Below are 15,562 nucleotides of genomic sequence, written 5' to 3'. Positions count from 1 at the left end.
CCCCCCCCCCCCAAATAATAATAATCATTATCTGTTGAAATATATGCAGTCGTTTCAAGAATTAAATATGCAATGATTACCAACCTTATTCTTCAAAGACCTCTTAGGCTGAATTGACATTTATATGTTTTCATTGCAGTGCATGTTTGAGTTGCATTTTTGACACATTTCATGGTGAATTGGCACATATTTCCTGCCATTCCTAGCCAAAGCTCTTCTGATGCGCATTAATAGATAAAAAAAAAAAAAAAACCTTTTTTTGCCCAGTGCATGTCAATGTCCTGTACAGAATGTGAACTAGCATCATTAAAACCAATTGAAATTCTCTGCATATACATAAACATAAACGCATGTTTAAAAAAAATTTAGTACAAATGCATGGGTGTAAATGAGCTCTCATTCTTAAATTCGTATTGCACTCACTCACTGCCCTCACCTGTAACAACCCATTAGAATTCATCTTGCAGTGATCAAGTTTCAACAAATTTTGATAGGTCCCCATGGGTTACAGCATTAAACAATGATCATATGGATATGAACACTTAAAAAAGTCAATATACAAGTACAATAAACCATTAAATGTGAGTCATTCATAGTGAGGCACATGGTAGTCATCAGGAACCCCTGCAAGAGGACACAGGTTTTGCTGCCTGGGTTTGACAGATTGGTGACGGCTGATGTGAAGATTTTAGCAATAGTGGGGAGGCAGCCTTTAAGCTATTATAGCATGAGCAAAAGGTACATTTAACAAAGGAACATGTATTATAAAAATAGGACAGAAATAGAATCCATACAAGCCAGAATTAGAATCAGAAAGACAGTGGTGATTATAGATCAATCACCAGACTGCCTAACATTTTTCACTGATGTAGTGTCCAACTGAGTAGAACAAATTTTTCATTTAATGTATGGTGCCTACAGAGCCAAAAGTGTAATATTATTAAACTCCACTAGATGGTAAGTAACCATCAAAGCATCTCCCCCCGTAAAAAAGGTATCAACTATGCAGATGTATTTGATGCTATTGGCTGTCTGAAAGTAGTAGGCAAGAGTTCCTTAGAGTTGAGAAGTGCACTATTAATATCATCATTAATTATATGGGTTAGAATATTTGGGATTTGGTATTACTCGTAAAGTTTTTGCATAAAGTAGATGTTTGTGAAGTGTTGTTAGACATAAGACACAATCAACAGAATAAAGCTGAACTCTAGGTCAATATAAAAGACACGATTTAATGCAGCTCTGTAATCATTAAATGCATTTTTAATGTCCAGTAGAGCTTGGGGGAAAGGGGAAATGCAGAACAGAAATAGTCCACTAGGGCTAAAACACATCAATGTTTGTGCATTGGATTTTCCCCATCTTGATGGATCTGAAATAAGGAAGGTTTTATAAGCATGACATACCATGTTGCCAACCTTTCATTTGAAGATTGTTTGACAGTGTATGTGACTGTGGTCTGAGCACAGGTATGGTCAATTAACCTCCCTGGCGGTATGATTCTTTCAGAAAAAACATGCTGAAAGCGGTACCATTATTTGCAAGGAAATTTGGCGTTTTATACTGTAGGTCTGTAATTTTTAGAAATAACTCACTTAAATCTGACCAAACAAGATTCTAATAGGCATCCCGGGTATGACATTTTTTTAAAAACAAAATTATAAATTATAATATAATAAATAATTATAAATAATTATAACAAATAATAATATAATTATAATAAAAATCATTCAATAATGTAATCAAATCAAAATCAATGAAATTTGCTCAGTTGCAGAATTGTCGCTATTATGTCATTATTTTTATTTTTTTATGACGAATTTCCCCACAAATCGCTATCGCACAATTCTGCAAGTGATTATAATTTATTATCGCTGTTTTTTAGCTGATCTAAAACTATTTTTGACATAAAGGGACACTTTTGGTTGCTATGGACAATCTACAGTTTGCAGGGAGAAAGAAACGTTTTTATTTTATAAAAGTACATGCAGGGCACTGGGCAGACCACTAGGGACAAGGGGGGTGTGCTTTTTTTACATACAGTACTGTAATATATAAGATTACAGTATACTGTATGTAATGTGTTTGTTTACCTTTTTGAATTTGGCGCCGTTCTCTGTCCCCGTGAGTCGTAACGTCGCAGGGAATGGAGATCGGCGGCACAGGAGGACGCTGTGTGAATCGAGCGAGGTCCCGCTCGCTCACACAGCGCGGTGGCATCGCTGGATCCAGGGACAAGGTGAGTAAACAGTGCCTGTGGATCTAGCGAGGCAAGCCCGAGTCTGACTCGGGGTTACCGCTCGCAGCAGGAAAATCTAACCCCGAGTCAGACTCGGAAATACCACCAGGCAGGTTAAATCAGATCGTAGTGTGGAAGGGTTGTAGCATCACATCTCAGTACTATGGACTAAGGAGCCAATTAAGTGTGTTGCAGTGCAAGGACATGTTTATAGGAAGAAAGAGCAAAGCAACAAAAGTTACTTGCCAACTATGTAACAAAAGTGAGAGATGACATCACAGGCCTGTAAGGGAAAGAAAAATTGTCAGGTCCTTTTCCCTGTCATGTAGGACTTTATTCTGTGGCACAGCTATGTATCAGGACTGGCTGGACAGAAATGTACATTTTTGCAGGTATACCAACTTTTATATATTTGTGTATTTAGCTGTTTGGAATTCAGCTAAGACCCAGTTACACATAATTTTAGCCACAATGATCCACCAACAATAATTTAATTACAATACATGTACATAAATGCTGTATGCATTTAAATCCTACATGGGCTTTTTAGTAATTATGGTTATTTCTGTTACTATCTACAGCTGCTTTTCGGAAACTGTCAAAACTGTATATGTTGGGAAACTAGAGGCATTTTGTATCCCCTGTTTATATTATACTCTCCTATAAGTCTTATTTCCTACCTGGCTGTAATTGACGTTTAAAGTAGTATTAATGAAAAAAAGCTGCACTCTGGAATGGTCACCATAGTAAAATCTTTATTGAAAATAGCTCGCTAGCTGTCAAATTATTTACTATTGGTGTCACTTCAGGAAGTAGTATTCATAGTGGATGATAAGACAGCTAGAAAGCGAGGGGCGTGGCCGGCAGCCGAGGCGGATGGCTGTGTAAGGAGAGAGCTCCGAGCCAAGAACCCTAATCCAGCTACATCTAGCGACTCCATCAGCCCACCAGAGCTCTAGAAGTGACCCGGTGGATCCTAGACACATCCCTGCTGCCATGGGGAAAAGAAAAAATGAGCAGAAGCCTCGGAAGCTCACCGACTTCTACCCACCGACAAGCACTCCTAGGCCGCAAGATGGCGCCGAGGCCTCGGACTTGCGGCGTGGCTCGCCGCACAACGGGCAGCATCGCGGCCCGGTTCCCACCCGAGGAACGACAGTATCCCAAGCCAGCAACGGAGGATACACCCCAGGCTCATCTCCGGTGTCCAGCCCGCAGAAATCGGCGCAAAAACGATCCACCAACCACACATATGCAGGTGAGCAGGACGACGGGTGTGATTCACAAAACAGCACAAGGGTTTTCGTTGAACAAATCAATGAATTCCCTACATCTGGGATGCCGCTGAGTGACACTGTCATGAAAGACATGCTGGTAACCCTGCGGGGATCTCTACACAGGGACATGATGCATTGCATCTCCCAAATCAAATCGGATGTGACATCCATAGGCGAGAGAGTTAGTCACATAGAAGACAAGATGGGCGACTTTGCGGTGGCACACAATGAGCTAGTTGATGCTCACGATGACGCAGAAGGGGAATTACAGGCTATGAGGGAGAAAATCGCAGATTTAGAAGACAGATCCCGAAGGAACAACCTTAAACTGCGTGGGATAGATGAATCTGTGACCCCAGCTGAATTAAGAATCTATGTCCAGCACTTCATCGCCGCCATATTACCTGATATCCCAGAAGGAGAGGTCATAGTGGATAGGGCCCACCGTCTCCCCAAACCCAAATTCTTACCTGAAAAAGTCCCAAGAGATGTGATTGCCCGCATTCATTTTTTTCATGTAAAGGATGACCTTATGCGCTTTTCAAGAAAAAATCATCCCCTGCCAGCTCCATATTCAGATGTCACTGTGTATGCGGATCTATCGCAGCATACAATGATGGCACGCAAAAAACTCTCCTCTATCACTAAATTATTGCAAAACCACAAAATCCCTTACTCATGGGGATTCCCCACCAAACTGCTAATTATTAAAGATAATCGTACCCTGGTCATCAAATCCCTGGAGGAAGGTTTAGCTTTGGCTAAGAAGTGGGACTTATTACCAGAAGGAGCTCAGGCCCCACCGCATAAAACAGCACCCACGAGGATGTCCCCTGAATGGAGTGCTGCCTGACTCCTGCCATAATGCAGGCACCTTGATTGCTTACCAGTTACAGCTCTGTGGGCTGTGAAAACCTGAAATTGGTTCACTTGGAGCTCGTTACCCCCTAAGTGGTGATATGCGAGATTTATTCGCATCTTATGACTGCCTTTGCTTGTTTACTTCTCTGTTTTTGTTTTTGTTTGTTTCTTTTTTTTTGTCTTCTTTATTTTTTACTGACGTACCTGAGGAACATCTAGCAAAATCTGCCTTGCCTGTGAACAGGAATTCCATGCAAAAAATCCTTTTCATCCCAGCTCTGCTTTGGTCACCAAATTCTACACCACCACCGCCATCTACAGGTAATATAATGGAACTGCACTGGTATAATTCTAAATCACCTTTGAATATAGCATCCCTTCTCTCTCAAACATGATGACTTTATCCATTGTTTCTATGAATGTCCACGGCCTGAATAGTCCCTATAAAAGATCCGCAATGTGGAAGGAAATTGAAAAGCTTAAAGGTGAGGTTCTTTGCGCTCAAGAAACGCACTTTATGGCATCTAAGCAACCTAAATGCTCGCATAATGCATTCCCCCATGTCTTCAATGCACCCGCCCAAGTTAAAAAGAGAGGAGTGTTAATAGCCATAAGGCACTCAGTTGCCTTTAAATTGCATGATGTGATTATTGACCCCAACGGAAGATTCATTATCCTGGTCTGTGACATGAATGGCTCCACCTACACTCTAGTGAACTTGTACGCTCCTAATAGAAGGCAACAGCCTTTCCTAAGGTCCCTACTGAAAAAAGTGGACAAAGTTAAAAAGGGGGCTCTTCTCCTTTGTGGAGACTTCAACAGTGTTATAAATACTCACATGGACTGCTCGGGTGAGAACCTCTCCAATAGACAGGAACTTCAGTCTTTCCTCTCTGAAAGAGAACTTTATGACCCCTGGAGATGTATGCATTCTTCAGAGAAGGATTTCACATACTATTCATTTCCCCACCGGGCATATTCAAGAATTGACTTTTTCCTTTCCGATTTCAACTTACTCCAAAGAGCTGTATCATCTACTATACATTCTATCACCTGGTCGGACCACGCTCCGATCTCCATACAACTGAAGGAGCAGGGCTCTGTTCCTCGGTCCTACATGTGGAGGAATAATATTGGGATCTTAGCGGACACCGCCACTTCCTCAAAGATGGACCAACAAATTTCTGAATTCTTTGCATTAAATGACACTAATGATATAAGTATAACAACATTGTGGTGCGCCCATAAGGCATTTAGCAGAGGACTGCTTATCCAAGCAGCGGCACGTAACAAAAGACGTAGGGGAGAACTGTTGAACAATTTACTTAATGACCTTAAAAACTTGGAAAATTTACATAAACAAGCCCCCTCACAAAAAGTAGAAACTGATCTATTTGAATGCAGACAGAAAGTGCGTTTACTACTTTTATCTAATCATCAGAATCTTCTACGACGCACGAAAGCTAAATTTTATGCTCAAGGTAATAAGGCAGGTAAAATGCTAGCCAATTACATCTCTAGAAGGCAGCGTAAATCAAATCTACCATCTATCAAAGACCCACATACGGGTATTGTAGAACATCACCCAGTTAAGATCGCTAACGCCTTCATGAAGTACTATAGAGACTTATACAACTTGAAGTCAGATAGCGCCACACCCCAACCATCAGCTCATTCTATTTCTGCTTTCTTAGATTCGGTGTCGCTCCCATCTTTAACGGGAAAGGACCTGAACTTACTTAATGCCCCTATCCTAGCCAAGGAAATATCTGATACCATTCAGAGTTTACCCAAAAACAAATCCCCCGGAACTGACGGATTCTCATCCGAGTATTATAAGACCTTTTCTCAAACCCTAATTCCCTACTTGGGTGTCTTGTTCAACAGCGCTGCCTCTACTGCCTCGTTTCCTGAGGAAATGTTACAAGCTACAATAGTCACTTTGCCAAAGCCAGGTAAGAAGCCGGATTCTCCACAAAACTTTAGGCCTATATCGCTGTTAAACACAGACCTAAAAATATATGCCAAAATTTTAGCTAACCGACTAGCCAAAATTACCCCCAACTTAGTAAAAGCAGACCAGGTGGGTTTTGTGCAAGGTAGACAGGCTCCTGATGGCACACGTAGACTGCTCGATCTTCTCCATGTAGTGGAAACTAAAAAACTCCCAACAGTGATTTTAGCATTAGACGCGGAGAAGGCCTTTGATAGGGTCCATTGGGGATACCTCAAAGCGACTCTACAAAGGTTTGGCTTTCAAGGGACGATCTTATCAGCGGTTTTAGCATTATACTCCTTGCCTTCAGCAAGAGTATTTACGTCCAACGCTCTTTCTGACAAATTCTTTATTACCAATGGCACCCGCCAGGGGTGTCCGCTGTCGCCTATAATATTTACCTTGATGATGGAACCCCTGGCGGAGGCGATTAGAGCAGACGATAATATTACGGGGATAAAGGTTGCACATCATTCTCACAAGATTGGCCTATTCGCCGATGATGTGGTATTAACCCTCTCCAATCCGGCTTCTTCTCTGGATAGGATCAGCACAGTTCTGAAAAAATATAGTGAAGTATCTTATTATAAATTAAATGTTACCAAATCTTGTTTATTACCTATCAATATGAATAAGCACCAAATCTCCCTACTTAAAGACCAATACTCATTTCAATGGATGAACAAATCTATTCCTTACCTAGGTATAAAGATTGCATCACAAACGTCATCCATATATAATGTTAATTTCCCTACCCTAATTGACACAGTGAAAAAAGATTTGCAACATATAGCATCTTACGAGCTCTCATGGCTAGGTAGGATTGCGGCACTGAAAATGACCCTCCTGCCTAAACTAATATACTACTTTAGGACGATCCCCATATGTCTACCTGGAGCTTTCTTTAAGTCTATAGACAAAATGTTCAGGCATTTCATATGGAAAGGTAAAATGCCCAGGATCAACTACTCCATTGCTCAGAAACATAGATCTAATGGGGGGACTGGATTCCCAAATATTCGCCACTACTATATTGCTGCAATCCTAGACCAACTAAAGGCCTGGTTTGAACCGGAGTCTTCCAAACTCTGGGTTCAAATAGAAAAATCCCTGTTGCAAAATAGAGACCTCCCTTCATTGTTACTGGCTAGGTTGACCAAAGTACCCTTTGTTTCCTCCTCACTGCCTTCTGTAGTGGCAACACTCTCGGCATGGGAAGAACTACATAAGGTCACAAATCCAGACTCTAAAATGCGTCAGGAACTTACTAACATTAAAATTTATGAACACTTGATCCCAAACCTCAACATACAGTCATGGTCAGGGGAGGGTGTACATTCTTGGGGGGACCTAATACTTAAAAATCCTACATCCCATTCCTATGCTAAAACACAGATAACGCACTTCCGATCCAAACACCTCAACTGCGCATATAACTTGCATGGGGGTGCATGGAACTATTTAGTGTCCAACCACCACAGACCTAAGGGCCTCTCGAGGTTTTACACTCTCCTCCAAGGCTACGAGACATTTACAAAAACCTCCAGTATGTTAAATTGGGAAAGAGATATAGGCTCCTCCCACTCCCCCGAGGAATGGAAAGCTGCAATCAAAGTGTGTTATAGATACTCTCATTGCACTAATCACTGGGACACCATGTTAAAGATCCTTCACAGATCCTACCTTACGCCAGTAAGACTTGCTAATATCTTCCACCTAGATGCCAGCCTATGTTGGAGACAATGCGGCTCCAAAGGCAACATACTCCACATACTATGGGATTGCAGAGTGGTTCGTGATTTTTGGAGCACAGTTTTCAAAATGTTATCGTCCATCACAGGCTCCTCTGTGCCTCCCACTCCTCATTTAGCTCTCCTCTCATTGACCATTAACAGCATTCCAAGAAACTTTAGAAACACAATTACTCATATATTGATTGCTGCCAGACTTACCATTACCTCCAAATGGAAATCCACTATAGCGCCAAGCATCTCTGAAGTATACCAAAGGGTCAATACACAATATTCTTATGAGAAACACTTTGCCATCCAATCTCACTCAGTTCCTGCCTTTGAAAGTCAATGGGCCCCATGGACTTCTAAATTAGCCAACTTAGACTGGGACCTTACTTGAAAACATGTCCCAATAGGGTATGATCGTACTATACTGAAGTATTGAATTATTATTGACATATATTACCCACCTAACCTCGGTACACATGCGTTTTTCTTGTTCATATTTTTTTTATTTTATTTTATTTTATTTTATACTACACTTCATTTTGCTTAATTATTATTTATCTATTATTACTTACCTTACTTTCTTCCTTTCCTTTTTAATTGTACAATACTATTTGTACTATTTCTTATTTTCCCATTCACTGCCACCTGAAGCCTAGGTTTCGACTGAATGGGAATCGTTGTTGTTGTTATTGTTGTATTTTCAATCTCTGCACTGAAAAGCAGCTTGTCAGATTACAGGTCCATTTAATGACTTCATCTGTGTAGAGTTAGGAGTTTCTTGCCTGCACTTTTCCCGACTTAGGGATTGACGCCTCCACATTCAGTGGTAGGAGGCTAGGTCCCCTCTACAAAATCAGAATAGCAGGAATGTTCTCCTCACCCTTGATAATTTCTCTGTAGTTGTATGTACAACGCGTTATCTTATGGTTGGTGCTTTGTACTTTAACAATGTACTGTTAACAATGTATTGTTGTTACTTATCCTTATCTGATGAAACTAATAAAAACATTTGAAAAGAGAAAAAAAAAAAGACAGCTAGAAAGCATTTTGCAATACAGATTTTACTGTGGTGACCATTCCGAAGTGCAACTTGTCAATCTTTGAATTTAGTCTTGTGAAAGTAGCGGGTGTTGTGCTTTTGGGCAGGCACAAAGAGCTGGATTTCGACTTGACATGGAGGAAAATTGTGCTTGGGAGTAGCGTTACTTTAGCTTGTCTATTAACAATGACAAAAGAGCCTCTCAATTTCAGTCAGTCTGACAAAAAACATGGTGAAACAAATATTATTTTTAGTCAGGGTTTTTTTTGTTGGTATGCTCCAGTACTGAATACCAGCATCTCCAGCAGACACAGGTCCTTGCTGTATACAGTCCATAGATGTCATTTAAGGTGAACAATGTGCTACTCAGGGATAGTGGCAGTATTTTCCCACTTAGTTAAGCTGTGCCCCTTTGAGATCTCCCTTCAGCATGGACCTGTAGTGACACATCTAACACATCTGTCACATGTAAGCAAAGAGCCAGGGCAGATGAATGCTTATAGTAGTCATTTCCTTTGCTTGGTTTTGCCTGTTTACATCATCTAATGCAGAGTGTAATTGTACATCTGCCCCAGTTCTTTGTTCTCCCCTTGAAACGCGCTAGTATATGGAAGGTCCTCCAGCTTGCTCAGTGACCTGGTCGATTTGTGTCCAATGTGAAATGAGAAATGTTTTTATGACTGATTTGTTTGTGAGTATATCTCCTTTTATTTTACATTAATAAACATCCCTTGGGTAATGTTCAAGGCTGGTGCACCCTCTTTTTGTTCTTTAATAATGTTTCCATTGGGTTCCCCCAACCCCTGGAGGGCAGCAAGACCTGTGCGTCTACCTGGAACTAGATTATGTGTAACATCCACCACCTTTGCAGCGTAGGAGACTTTTTTGTTGTTATACCAGTTCTTTGTTTACACGTGACAACAGCAATTGGCAGAACTGTCTGTCACTGATGGTCCAGGGTGAATGAAGATCTGAAAGGTGAACAACTTAACTAAAGGAACAAATGCTTATCGGCCCAATGCCCAATCGGCTTTTGCGTCACTACAGTCAATACAGGTGTATGTAGATGTAGGTCTGAATGCACCTGCACTGCAAGTATTAGCTGTTTGTTTAGGTCTAGGTTGGTATGGAAAAATGCATAAGTAGATTTACTTTCATGATCCTCTGCTCCTGTGCCCTAATAGACCAGTCGCTACAGCATCTTCTCCCCCATACGCCAGCAATCTAAGGTCCTAATCAGTGGCGACTCGTTCATTAGGGGGGCACAGGTGCCGCCCCCCCCCCAACCATGCATCTGGCCCCCTGATCTACTGTAGATACAAGAAACCAGACCAGGATTCCAATGGGGGGAGGGGGTGTATTTTTGAAGCAGGTGATTAGAGGCTCCAATAGGCTTCAAATAATCAGGATCAATTGGAAGCATGTTAGCACAGAGTGAATATAAAGGGAACACAAGAAGGACCCATCTAAAACCTGGGGTACCTATCCCTGTGGATCTAGTGCACAATGTACAGTCATCGGTAGAAGGACCTCGCTGACGCTGCCCAATGGGGAGATGTTCACCCTGAAACATTTTGCGACTTGCAGGACGCAGGGTGTCGTCTACCTATTGCAGTGTCAGTGCGTTGCTTTCTACGCTGGGAAGACTAGGCTAGACTAGAGTTGGGCAAGCGAGTTGACAAACATATGCACAGTATGCGCATAGGCAATTTATACCTTTCATTGAGTAGACATGTTGCCAGGAAGCATAACTACAAAATGCCTAAAATTAATTTTACGGTATTGGATAGGTTACACATACCTATTGGAGGGGGCGACTGGAATAAAGTTCTACTCCAGCATGAAATTCGCTGAATTAGATAACTAAAAGCCACGACTCCCCCGGGCCTTAAGAAGTGGAAAGTTTCAGACCATTTCTTGAGGGTTTCAATTCAGATTGATTTACACGAGTGATTACAATTCGATTCCCTTTTCTTATCAGAGACTTCAGCTTCCTGTTTTTAGTCTTTATCCCCATAATTTGGTGGGTGAAGTTCTCCATCGTTATTCTGATATGAGGCCATCTTGGCCTCATCGTTTCCTCACATGTATCCATGCTCATTGTGAACCTTTAAATGTTTTTGAATTCTGAGAGGAGATGTCTTTGACAAGAAGATACATACATACATAGGGTTTTATGCAATTTTTGTATTTATATGATATTTGTATCGCTTCTACATTTAGGTATCCTTGAATCGGGATGATCTAGAGGAAGAGAGACTTATAATGTTTTGATTCGGTATGTACAGCAGATTGGCATTCTCCATGTTTCCCAGGATAAGGAAAAGCATACCCTTCTTCTCCCCACTTCCTTTTTTTGTTAGGATATGGGGTATTTTTTCACTTTAGCTAGCCCCTATACTTCTATCCGGCACCAGGGGGACCCTTTGAGTCTCAAGAATGCATTAGGGCCTCTCGTTCCTCATTGAGTGGTTTTCCACCCTTAGAGGCATTTGGTGTCGGTGGTGTTTGTCCTTAGTTATAACTATAATCTCCCCTCCTGGATATTTTACCCATTTGGAGAGTATTCTAGCACAGAGAATAAGACGCAGATTTGCGAATTTCACTTTTATTTGCACCTGTTTTGATGTCTCTATTTTCCATCCATTACAGCCGCCCACTTGCATTCTTGGATGTACATCATCTAGATGCCAGGAAGTCATGTGGCTTTGGCATCGTGCCACATTAGGATCGTATTGACCTACACCATCATGGCCGCTCCTCTTCTGCCCCGGATGTTTACATTCGGGAGACAGGAAGTGATGTGACCTAGTTTTTGCATCACGTCCGGATATCAGTTTTGGGGACCGGACGTGCTGCGTCAATCTGACGGCGCGCAGTGATCACAATGCCGCGTCATCACAATGACGGGAGGCGTCATTTAGAGGCTCGGAACAGTGCTTAAGAGGATGCCAGGGGCGGCAAATGGCGCCATTCCCCTCCTCAGCTTGATAGCTGAAGGAGCTATATGACGGCGGAACGCTGTTTGGTGACTCAGGCTACCTGAATCCTCTCTTTTGCTAGGGTAAGTTTCTCTGGACTTTCTCTCCCCTCTCCTTCCTTTTTTGGAAGTGGGAAGTGGGTGACCATTGGGAATCTAGTACCCGTTTTTTTGACTGTCAATTTGCATTTATACAGCACCTGCAATATTTATCTTCAATTGCCATTTTCTTGAATTATTTTTATCCGGCCGTCCTATAGAAGATAAAGAGGCATGCTACATGTTTTTTCTGAGAGCCTCCTTTCTGAGACCATGGGGAATGCACCTGCTATTTGAGAATTTATGAATTGAGAAGTAAGTTGTTTTCTATATAAACCTAGGGATTATCTCGTGGTGTATGGAATATAATTTAAAATCAAAATATCAAATATCAATATATCAAAATGTTTTTGAACTGAATGAATTTTTTGATTTATTATAGATGGCGATACAAAAAATCCCTGATGAAGATTGTTTAAATATTTGTAACCCGTTGGATGAACCGCTTATCTGTTACCACCAGTTGATCTGGAGGACTCCGAACTCCATGGCGGACAGTATCAGTCTATCTTTCTCTTCAATATATAATGTTTTTAATAATTAATGTAACATTTCGGAATTTCCAATGTAAGTCTATCTTCCTCTAGAACATCCCGATATATATTTGTACAATAAATGGAAGGTGGAGTAGGTAAATAGAATTTTTACTCTCCCCTAGAGGAAAATAGCAGTTAACCCTTGCAGTGCAAGCGCACTCCACTTAAAAGAGAGATTTTGCCAGACATCTATCCCTGCAGCATTTATTGCCTGCAGATGCCCTTCACTAGTTTTCTGATCTTGAAGCACTATACTCTGTTCCAAATTATTATGCAAATTCTATTTCAGTGTCACAAAGATTAAATATTTTGTTTTTCAGTTTAACTCATGGATGGCATTGTGTCTCAGGGCTGTTTTGATCACTGAAAACAATCTCGGACACCTGTGATAACTAGATTGCCAGGTGAGCCCAATTAAAGGACAAACTACTAAATGAGGGTGTTCCACATTATTAAGCAGAGCACCATTTTCAAGCAATATGGGGAAAAAAAGGATCTCTCTGCTGCCTTGGACGAGGTATGAAAACATTAGATATTTCACCAAAAATGTGATCATCGCACTATTAAGAGATTTGTGGTTGATTCAGAGCACAGATGGGTTTCGTGCAGATAAAGGCACATTGAGGAAGAATTCTGCCAGATCCATGCATCGGATCAAGAGAGCAGGGGCTAACACACCATTACATAGCAGCAAACAGATATTTGAAGCTGCTGGTGCCTCTGGAGTCCCACGGACATCAAGGTGTAGAGTCTTCCAGAGTCTTGCAACTGTGCATAAACCTTCCATTTGGCCACTACTAACCAATGCTCACAAGCAGAAACGGTGGTATTGGGCAGAAAAATACATGAAGACTAATTGTCAAACAGTCCTGTTCACTGATGAGTGCAGTGCAACCCTGGATGGTCCAGATGAATGGAGTAGTGGATGGTTGGTGGATGGCCACCCTGTTCCAACCAGGCTGCGACATCAGCAAGGCGGTGGTGGAGTCATGTTTTGGGCCAGAATCATGGGAAGAGAACTCGTCGGCCCCTTTAGGGCCCCCAAAAGTGTAAAGATGACCTCTTCAAAGTATGTGGAGTTCCTGACTGACCACTTCCTTCCCTGGTACAAAAGGAAGAACTATGCTTTCCGTAATAAAATCATCTTCATGCATGACAATGCACCATCTCATGCTGCAAAGAATACCTCTGCATCAATGTCTCCTATGGGGATAAAAGGTGAGAAATTCATGGTGTGGCCTCCATCCTCCCCTGACCTCAATCCTATTGAGAACCTTTGGAGCATCCTCAAGCAAAAGATCTATGAGGTTGGGAGGCAGTTTACATCCAAACAGCAGCTCTGGGAGACTATTCTGACATCTTGCAAACAAATTTAAGCAGACATTGTCCAAAAACTCACAAGTTCAATGGATGCAAGACTTGTGAAGCTTCTATCAAATAAGGGGTCCTATGTTAAAATGTAACGTTACCTGTTTAAAATGTTGTTCAAAGTTTGATTGAAATAGCTTTTGATTTCAGTAAATATGCTGCAAACACAACAACTGAGAATATTCAGTTCTTTACAACCTATAAAGTGTTTTGAAACTTACTGTGTGTAATAATTTTGAACAGTGCATTGTAAGTTTTTTATTTACAAAAAAAACCTGTTATCATTAGGAGGTTTGTTCAATAAAATTTGAATTGTACTCCTAATAGTTGATAACATGAGAATTATGCTGACTGTTGTTTACATCAATTATTGAGGTAAATGAGAAGAATATAATTGGCATAATAATTTGGAACAGGATGCAGTTCTTTCATTTTGATGCAGAATTGGCTACTGGGGCATAAAGTATGACTCCTCCCACTGTCCTGACATGGGGAACCCTCTTTGTCTTCCTTAAACAGAACATAGTTAAAGGTCATCACTTCTGACACAATTCTGAAAAAAGCAGCAGCACTCTACATAATCTCTGATGCTACTAGCAGGAAATTATTACCACTTCCTATTTTTGTACCAAAAGGAGAATTGAGCTGAAATATTGTTTTTTACTTATCAAGGAATTGTTATGCTTATGCATGTGTTTTACTACCATTTACATTCAGGTCCACAGTACTGATGTAAGTAGCTGTGATGCATTCACTTGTACAATATGTATGTTAAATCTTTTAATAAATAACAAGCATCCAGTTGTTTTTAAAGATGTATGGTGACCAATTACACAGTTTTGAGGATACACTATATTAAATGGACAACTTAAAATAATAGCACTTGTGCTTGGAAATATATTTTCTGGCAAGCGTCTCATTTATAATCACCATCTATATGCATTAGTCTATGAACTGCTTGTCTCTGTTTATTGATTAGTTAGGCTGCATTACATTTATGAAACTGTCTTCCCTATTGGGTTTTAAGCTTCCTTTCAAAGAACTCAGCCTTTAGCATTCTCCCAATTTGCACTAAAAATGTATGCAATTAAAGCAATTTAAATCACTTTCAAATACTCGAATATTTGCAGCTAGGAGAGTTCGATGTATGGGGACAGAATAATTTCTTCACTTTTTGGTACATCCTTTTAGTTGTTTTAAAATGTACATTTACAAGGTAAAAAGAATGAGATTAAATGTCCAAATCAGCTTCCTTACTTCATAAACCTCTACTACAGATTTCGTCAAGACAATTTAATTTTTAGCTCTATTCATGGCTTAATGCAATGTTTTAGTTCATTGCGCTTTTTGGATGTGCAGAAGCAGACATAATGTGCTACACTACATTCATTTAATGTTTCATCAGATTTTTTCTTTGGTGTATCT

This window comes from Rana temporaria, chromosome 5 (genome assembly GCF_905171775.1).
Source record: "Rana temporaria chromosome 5, aRanTem1.1, whole genome shotgun sequence".
Lineage (NCBI taxonomy): Eukaryota > Metazoa > Chordata > Amphibia > Anura > Ranidae > Rana > Rana temporaria.
Note: the sequence above shows the minus strand (reverse complement) of the source record.